Source organism: Erinaceus europaeus, chromosome 4 (assembly GCF_950295315.1).
Source record: "Erinaceus europaeus chromosome 4, mEriEur2.1, whole genome shotgun sequence".
Classification (NCBI taxonomy): Eukaryota; Metazoa; Chordata; class Mammalia; order Eulipotyphla; family Erinaceidae; genus Erinaceus; species Erinaceus europaeus.
The window spans coordinates 153,104,942-153,113,405 of record NC_080165.1 but is presented as its reverse complement, the minus strand read 5'-3'; positions in this window follow the sequence as shown (position 1 = coordinate 153,113,405).

Genomic DNA, 8,464 nt, shown 5'->3' with positions numbered 1-8,464 from the left:
ATAATGTGTTTTTATAACAAAAGTTCTTTTTCCTCCAGTTTGTTATAACTAAATGTTTATGGGTATGTCTCAAGTTTGGTAACACTAACTTAACGGTCAGAAGTGTAACCCTACAGCTACACTTTTACCAGACAAGGTAAAAATTAATTGTTAAGGTAACTTACTATTTAGGTAAAAGTCTAAATGTTCAACGTGACTATTCATTCCCAAAACTAAACTATATAAATTTTATATACAGGACACCTTTGAAGGGCCCCCAAAGGTGCCCTGTAAACTATCTTGTGGAAATTAATCCACAACAGATCTGGCATCAATCTGGCACTGTAAACGTTAAAATCATTGTCACGAATATGCGTTAACTCTCTAAGCAATTTGAGTCTGTTTAAAATACATATTTTAGCTAAAATTGGTCTCAAGATCCTGCGGTAGAGGCTGCTACAGGAGGTAACATTAGATGACCTTTTAATAAATCATAAAGAGATTCTAAGCCAATTATAATCATCGAGGTATCAACTATAACAAACCTATAACTTGTTACCAGTTCAAATTAACCACGAGAAGCAGATTGTGTTTCTTTCACAGGAATCCCGGAAAAACCATCTGAACCCCTGCACACCCTGATGTCACTCACTAGATGGCACGACTACCGTGGCACACCCCCCAAAACCCTAGATGTCACTCGACACGATCTGAAGAACCTGATACACGAATTCCAAGGACAGAACTTTCTTCATGCCTGGTTACCGTTCCTGCTTCTGACCTGCTTGTTACGTGTTGGCAGTTCCAGCTAGCTATCTACAAAAGAGCAACATTCCAGCGGCTGACCTCCCTCATGCAGCGTTGCATCCCCTGCCAATTCCTCCCCTAGCCATCTACTTCGGACTGAGACTTGTATCGGACTTTCTGACATACCCTATATACATTTTACACAATTTTGAAGCAGCTTATTTCCCTTCACGCTGCTGGTTTTTCATAGACTAATCCTGAGTAATTCATAGACTTTACAGACTGTTGCCTTGAGGACTATACAATGCCAAATAGCCCCTCTGTTTGGTGGGTCATGCCTCCCGCCTCCCCCTCATTATGTACCCTTGCCCTTTTCCCCACTCAAACAGGGAATGCTCCTTTACACACCAATCCTTCCCTTCACACCACACTGACTTTTACTTCTCCCCTTCGTGTCCCTTCCTATTCTGTTATGTCATTTAGGCTTATGCCCAAAAGGTTTCTGCCCCATGATAGTCTTTTATAGACTTTGTACATCTTATGCAATTACTAGATAGAAAGATAGAAAAGATGTAGAGATACTGTGAAGAGATGGTTGAGCAGGCTGCGCTTAAACCTATGAGATGAGTCTCTCCAGGTAAGTCTCTCTCTCTGAAGAGGGGTTGAGCACAGGAGGACGTTTAAATCTCACAAGGTTGGCAGCCATTTAAGCCTTCCCTCCTCCACAGAAAGTCCTACATCTTCCCATCTGAGCATGGCATTCCTCTAAAACATTTAAGCATGCTCCATTTTTCTTTACTGTGTCCATTTAGATATAAAGGGATAGGAGGAGATGTTGCTGAGGACTTATTCTGATGCAGTCTCCGCCCCCAGGTTTTTCTATGCCCCACTAAATCCTAGAGTGCCCCCTTTCAACCAATCCTAGCTCCGCCCCCAGGTTTTCTATGCCTCGCTAAATCCTAGAGTGCCCCCTTTCAACCAATCCTGGCCCTACACGTCACCCCTGGTTGTCGCCCAATAAAAAGCCCCCTCACCCCTCCCTTTGCTCTCTCTGGGCTCTCGGCTCTCCCTCTCTGAGGTCTCGCTCCCGGCTCCCCCCCCCCTAACCAAACCTCCCCCCCATCCTATAATAAAGATCTGTGTACCCCTTTGCTCTGGACCTCCGCTCTCTTCTCCGCGGTGCAGCCCGACACCAGACCACCTCAACAACAAGGAGGCATCGGGAACAGGTGCGAGCACGGAAGCCTCAGGGCATTCTTGGAGCTCTTGGACAAACTGGCGTTCCTGAGGCCTGAGCAGCCCCGCTTTGAGTTAGAGACATGAGCAGTCACGTCAGAGGTCTCTCAACAACAGAATCTTCCTTCCATCTCGGCTTCCTCCTTCCTCTCTGGTGTGTCCACGGAGAGCCACCACAGAAAGAGGTCACCACTGTTAGCACTGACTTGAAACTCCACCTCCCTGCAGCGTCACGGGCTGCTTCCAGCACGGCTGCTGCACGGTGGGGGACTCTTGCAGGTGTGGGGGACGCTTGCTCACTCCCAGCCTGGTCCTTTCCCACCATCAACGCCGAGACCCCAGTCGTTTCTCCATCACCTTTCTTGTGCTTTCCCTCCTTCACCAGAAGACTTCTTTGCTTTGATGCAACCACACCTGGACTGTTTGGGTCTCCAGAGCCTTCTGTGAGTGCTCCCTCCAGGAGGAGGCATCTATCTGGTCTGCCTGGATCTCCATCCTGTGCTCTGAGATTCTCTAAGGATACAAGATCCAGTCAGTGGTTAGTAAGGACCTTTGTGGGGTTTTTTAAAATTATTTTTATTTATAAAAAGGAAACACTGACAAGACCATAGGATAAGAGGGGTACAATTCTCACCCCCAGAACTCCATATCCCCTCCCCTCCCCTGATAGTTTTCCTATTCTCTATCTCTCTGGGAGTATGGGCCCAGGGTCATTGTGGGGAGCAGAAGGTGGGAGGTCTGGCTTCTGTAATTGCTTCCCCGCTGAACATGGGTGTTGACAGGTGGATCCACACTCCCAGCCTGCCTCTCTCTTTCCCTAGTGGGGCAGGGCTCTGGGGAAGCGGGGCTCCAGGACACACTGGTGGGGTTGTCTGTCCAGGGAAGTCTGGTCAGCATCATGCTGGCATCTGGAACCTGGTGGCTGAAATGTATGTTAACATTTGTATGTTAACATACAAAGCCTTTGTGCTTTTTGTTTGCAAATGGCCTCAGGCCATCATGGAAATATTCCCATTTTCTCTGGTGCTACAGCACTGTGCCAATTATAAGTGCTGAGCAGCACTGAGCAGCATTGACCCTGCTACACGCCAAGGTGGATCTTGAGAAGAAATGGAGAAAAGGCTCTCAAGCCTAGGAGCAGACCAGAAAAGAGCTGAGACCAGATGAAGGAGAAAGAAAGGCAACAGGATGAATCAGAAAGTCCACGCGAAGCTGGACGGGACAGTCAAAGTCTAGGGGGTTCCTTATTCACAGCACAGCTAGGAGAGTGGACAGGTGGTGCTGTCATGGAAAACACCACATCCCAGGTTTCAGAGTCCACACAGATGTGTTTGAGTTTTCAAATTTCACTTTATGAGTCCTCTAACCTTTCAAAAATCCAACTAACCAGTTTAGAGGCTTGACAGGTTTATAACAGAGGATATGAAAAGAAAGTAAGAATCATTTTGGATTCATTTGAGTCTGGGAACTATACAAAGTCGGAGGTGGCTGGGAGTCAGGCCTCAGCTAAGCCCATCCGTGCCCAGACAGAGTCAGGGCGCTCTGACAAACTGCTCTGAGAAGCTGGACCCAGGACCCACGACACGCCGTGCGCGATGGGATCTGACTTTCCCTCAGTTAGAAATGCGTCACCGAGAACATTCACATACTGAGTGTGAACTACCACCCTGTCTCCTGCACACAGAAGGCTCCTGACTCCAGGGTACTAGGATCACAACTAAAAGCTTTCTTGGGTCCATGTTCCCAGGGTTTGAATCCTAATGTAGCTCCCAAATAAATACAGCTATTTTGCTGCAGGCTGGCCTTACTCATTCTGGATTAATAAAGGATCTATCTTATAGAGTTATTCTAAGAACTTGAGGCCATATGTTAAGCGGTTATATATATATATATATGTATATAAATGTTTAGTTTAATTTATTTACTATTGGATAGAAACAGAGAAATTGTGAGGGGGTAAGGAAAGAGACAGACAGATACTTGCAGCCCTGCTTCATCACTGGAAGCTTTCCCCCTGCAGGTGGGGACCAGGGGCTTGAACCTGGGTCCTTGAATGCTGTAATGTGAGCACTTAGCCAAGTGTGCCACCGCCTGGCCCCCGAGATCATATATATTTATATATAGCACTTGCATTATCTAGCAGATATGGAATAGACAGTGGATTCCATTAATATGAAGATGGGCTTGTGGACTTTCTTTTTTAACAAAAGAAGTTTTTTTTTGTTTTGTTTTGTTTTTAAATGAGAGAGAGATACAGAGAAAAGGATACAGAGAGAATGACCAGAGCACTGCTCACCTCTGGCTTATGGTGGGGTGAGGGATTGAACCCGGGACCTCATAGCCTCAGGCATGCTGTCTCTGCAGCTGTCTCCACAGCCTGGCCTGTGAACTCTCCGAAGGTTTTAAATGGGGGTGGGGGGTAGACAGCAAAATGGTGATGCAAAGAGACTCTCATGCCTGTTGCTCCAAAGACTCAGGCTCACCCCCCTGCACCACCATCAGCCAGAGCTGAGCAGTGCTCTGGTAAAAAAGGAAGGAAGGAAGGAAGGAAGGAAGGAAGGAAGAAAAAAATGAAAGAGAGAGAAAGAAAGAAAAAAGAAAAGAGGAAGAGTGAGTGAAAGGGAGATAGGGAGAAAGAACAGCTTGCAATGATCTGATTACGATGCACAGCTTACTGCAATCCACAATGAATCAGGGACACGGAGCTCTGGTGGTGGCAACTATGTGGCAACTTGTACTGTTATCTTACAATCTTGTTGATCATTATGAAGTCACTGATAAGAAAGTTAAAAAACCAACAAAGTCACTAGCATATGTCTCTTTCCATATCCGTTTCCTGAAGAGGGGAGGTATGCCTTGTATCGGAGAAAGTCTGAACTCGCCACTAAGAGCATGTGAGCGGCCACACACAACAGCGCCTGCTCTGTGACTGTCCCTTTTTGTGTTAACCGTCTTTTTGGGCTTCTATTTGATGTCACCCTGATTTGGCTGCCTTTCATGGTCTCCTCAGTTTTCTTTTTCTATTCCTTTTGAACCACTCTTTGCTATGGCACCCTATTTACTGGGTCTTTTGGTCTCCTTACCATGCCACACTTAGACTGACTTTATTCGAAGTCTCTGTTTGGCAGAGACACAGAGCACAGTGAACATACTTGGTGAATGTTACATAATAACTATTAAATGTTCCTTTAAATATCAAGCAGCTTTATCTTTAACTTCTACTTTGAGATAATTACATACTTCCCCAGAGCTATTTATAACTTCCATCAGGAAGAACAGCTGAAAAAAACATGTTCCCAACCCTGCCAAAGCCATTGTGAAAGTGACTGAAACGCTGAATGTCTGTTGCAAGTGTTCAGGTGGCATTCAATAGACGCCAGTCTCACCCTCACCTGAAAGGCCTTTTCCAATTCTAAATCCCCTTAGAAAGCTGACTCTTGAATATCGTTTGCCCAAATCATCATCACTGATTTACCACAGACTCAGATTATACCAGCTGCAGATACACACTTTCTAGAAGGGTCACCAACCCACCTGCCCTGCTGCACCAAGCCACGTCCTCCTTATACCTGTGGGGTCCACCCCCAGCACACATGGCCAACCCCAGAAGGTCCAGTCACCCACAGGGTTTGCGGATTGACGTGTTCAGAACAGGCTCTCCTCCTCGGCACACTCTCTACAGCACAAGGTCGGAAAACTATCTGCACGTGAGCCCAACTCCACGGCTTCTGGGCTTAAGTTAAAAATCATGGGGATGGGTGGTGGCGCACCTGGTTGAGTGCACATGTTACAATGCGTGAGGACCCAGGTTCAAGTCCCCAGTCCCCACCTGTAGGAGGAAAGCTTCACGAGTGGTGAAGCAGTGCTGCAGGTGTCTCTCTTTCTCTCTATCCCCCCATCCCTCTCGATTTCTGGCTGTTTCTATCCAATAAATAAATAAATAAATTAAAAAAAAATCATTTAGCTCTCTCCCCCTCTCTGTCTTCCCCTCCTCTCTCCATTTCTCTCTGTCCTATCCAACAACAACGACATCAGTAACAACAAAAATAATAACTACAACAACGAAACAATAAGGGCAACAAAAGGGACTAAATAAATAAATACAAAAAAATAATAATAATCATTTAGCAAAATAAATATTTAGCTAAATATAATTTTACCTTAAACACTCCACACATTTGTCCCCCAAGCTAATTTCATACTGCTTCTTGTCAGGCATTAAGCCAGCACCCACTGGTTAAAACCCTTGCAACAGTTGCTAAGGAAGCTTCCACCTTCCCAGCGGTGCTTTTCCCTTTCTCCACCCCCTTTCCTAGACATTTCTGTTTCTGACTTGCCACTTCCTGTTTTATCCTATAAAAGCATTGGCTCTCTGATCAATCGATCCTTTTGCATTACCACGCTGCCACGAGTTCCTGAGTCATCTATCTCCTGCGTCGCCCAGGCTGAGTCCTGTGGAGTTCTCTCCAACCCAGAGAGCACGCACTCGGGGAAGAAGCACCCCCCACGCTAGCCTGACACTTCTGAAAAAAAAAAATCCAAATCATTTTCTCCACTCATTATAAAAAAGATTCACAAATAGACTTCCCAGCTTCTTCCCACAGGAAGACCCCTAATTTCATCTGCTCTATTCCTCCCTTTGGGTTCCTCATTATTAAACAATTTGTTCTGCTTTATATATTAATGCTTTTTCAGCCACCAAGTTGCAGATGCTGCCACGATGCCATCCTGACCTCCCTGGGCAGACGCCCTCACCCCTGTGTCCTGGAATCTCCCCTCCCCAGAGCCCTGCCCCACTAGGGACAGAGAGACACAGGCTGGGGGTGTGGATCCACCTGCCAACACCCATGTCCAGTGGAGAAGCAATGACAGAAGCCAGAACTCCCACCTCCTGCTCCCCAAAAATAATTTTGGTCCAGACTCCCAGAGGGATAAAGAATAGGGAAGCTTCCAATGGAGGGGATGGGACACGGAACTCTGGTGGTGGGAACTGTGTGGAATTGTACCCCTGTGATCTTACAATCTTGTGAGCCATTATTAAATCAGTAATTAAAAAGAGCAGATTCACACACTGGGCAGGTTAATGGACTTGGACACTGAAAACCTGGTTTCTGATCTGAGCTCTTGTTATAAAATGCTTAACCAACTTGGATAGATCCACAGTTCCCACCAAGACTCCATCACCAAAAGGCTCATCTTCAGACTGTGGGAGCTACTTGCTGTCAACCATCCTTCAAAGGTGCTGGGGAAAGGGGACATGGGCACGTGTGCTGCCCTCCAGGGACCCGTCACCAAGCAAGGGGTGTGGCACTTGCAGAAGCCAAGAGTTTGGGAGAAGACAGCAGCTTTAACACCAGACAAGCTGACAAGAAATGGTTTCCCAGCTCTGTTCTTGTTCCTTGGCCTCGGATGACTTTACTAGGAAAAGAGAAAGGGCAAAGGCAGACTTCTTCTATGTAGAAACTTTAGCTTGACATCTTTTGATGACTGTGTGCCATCTTGATAAGCGAAACAACTTTTACCTGGACACCTAGTTGGAGATGTTTTCACAGGACAGGAGAAAAGAAGTTGGCTGACCATCTGAGAAACAAACACAGGAATAACAGCAGTAAATGTGACCATGAACGGATCTGTAGGCTAGTGTCTGTCAGGGTGAAGAGGGAGTAAGGGAACAGCCTACACAGAGCCATCTTCAGCAAGAAGTGTGTGTGCCTGTGACAGGCGGTTTTGCATCTGCTAGGACAGGAACTTGAGAAGGGCCAGAGAGCTGGGTGGGGCGAGTGCCTTGCCCATGTGTGACCCACATTTGAACCTCAGTTCTACATGGCAAAGGCCAGGATGCTGGGCAAAGCTCTGGTGCTGTGGTATCTCCCCTTCTCTACAACTGCATGGCAAAGTTGGCCTGGCAACAATGTAATGGCACGTGCATGAAACTGGGTTTGCAGGGAAAACAGTGAATTCAAGAGGCAGCGATGGAGCTAGGGCTCGAGACCTAGCCTACCTGGGGGTGTGGGTGCACCTGCCGATGCCTGTGTCTGGCAGAGAAGCAAGGACAGAAGCCAGAAGTTCCACCTTCTTCTCCCCATAGAGACCTTCGGTCCATCCTCCCAGTGGGGGAGAAGCGAGAGGAGGAAGAGGATACGCGGGCTCTGAACTCCAGCTCCACCAGGACCCAGAGAGAGGAGGAAAAAGGGAGGGACATTTGGGTCATGAGTGGCCTGGAGGGCAAGAGGGGACTGGACCGGGAAGAAAAGGGGGCAACTGTGCACCAACATGGACACAGAGTTGTAGAGATGATGGCTAACCCGTGTCTGCAAACTTGGGAGAAGCTGTGGCTTCCAATGGAAGGATTTGGGATTCAGAAGTCTGGTGGCATCTTATTTTGTAAATACTGAATCGCGGACAGAAAAAAAAAATCAGGGAGTCGGGCTGTAGTGCAGCGGGTTAAGTGCAGGTGGTGCAAAGCACAGGACAGGCGTAAGGATCCCGGTTCGAGCCCCCG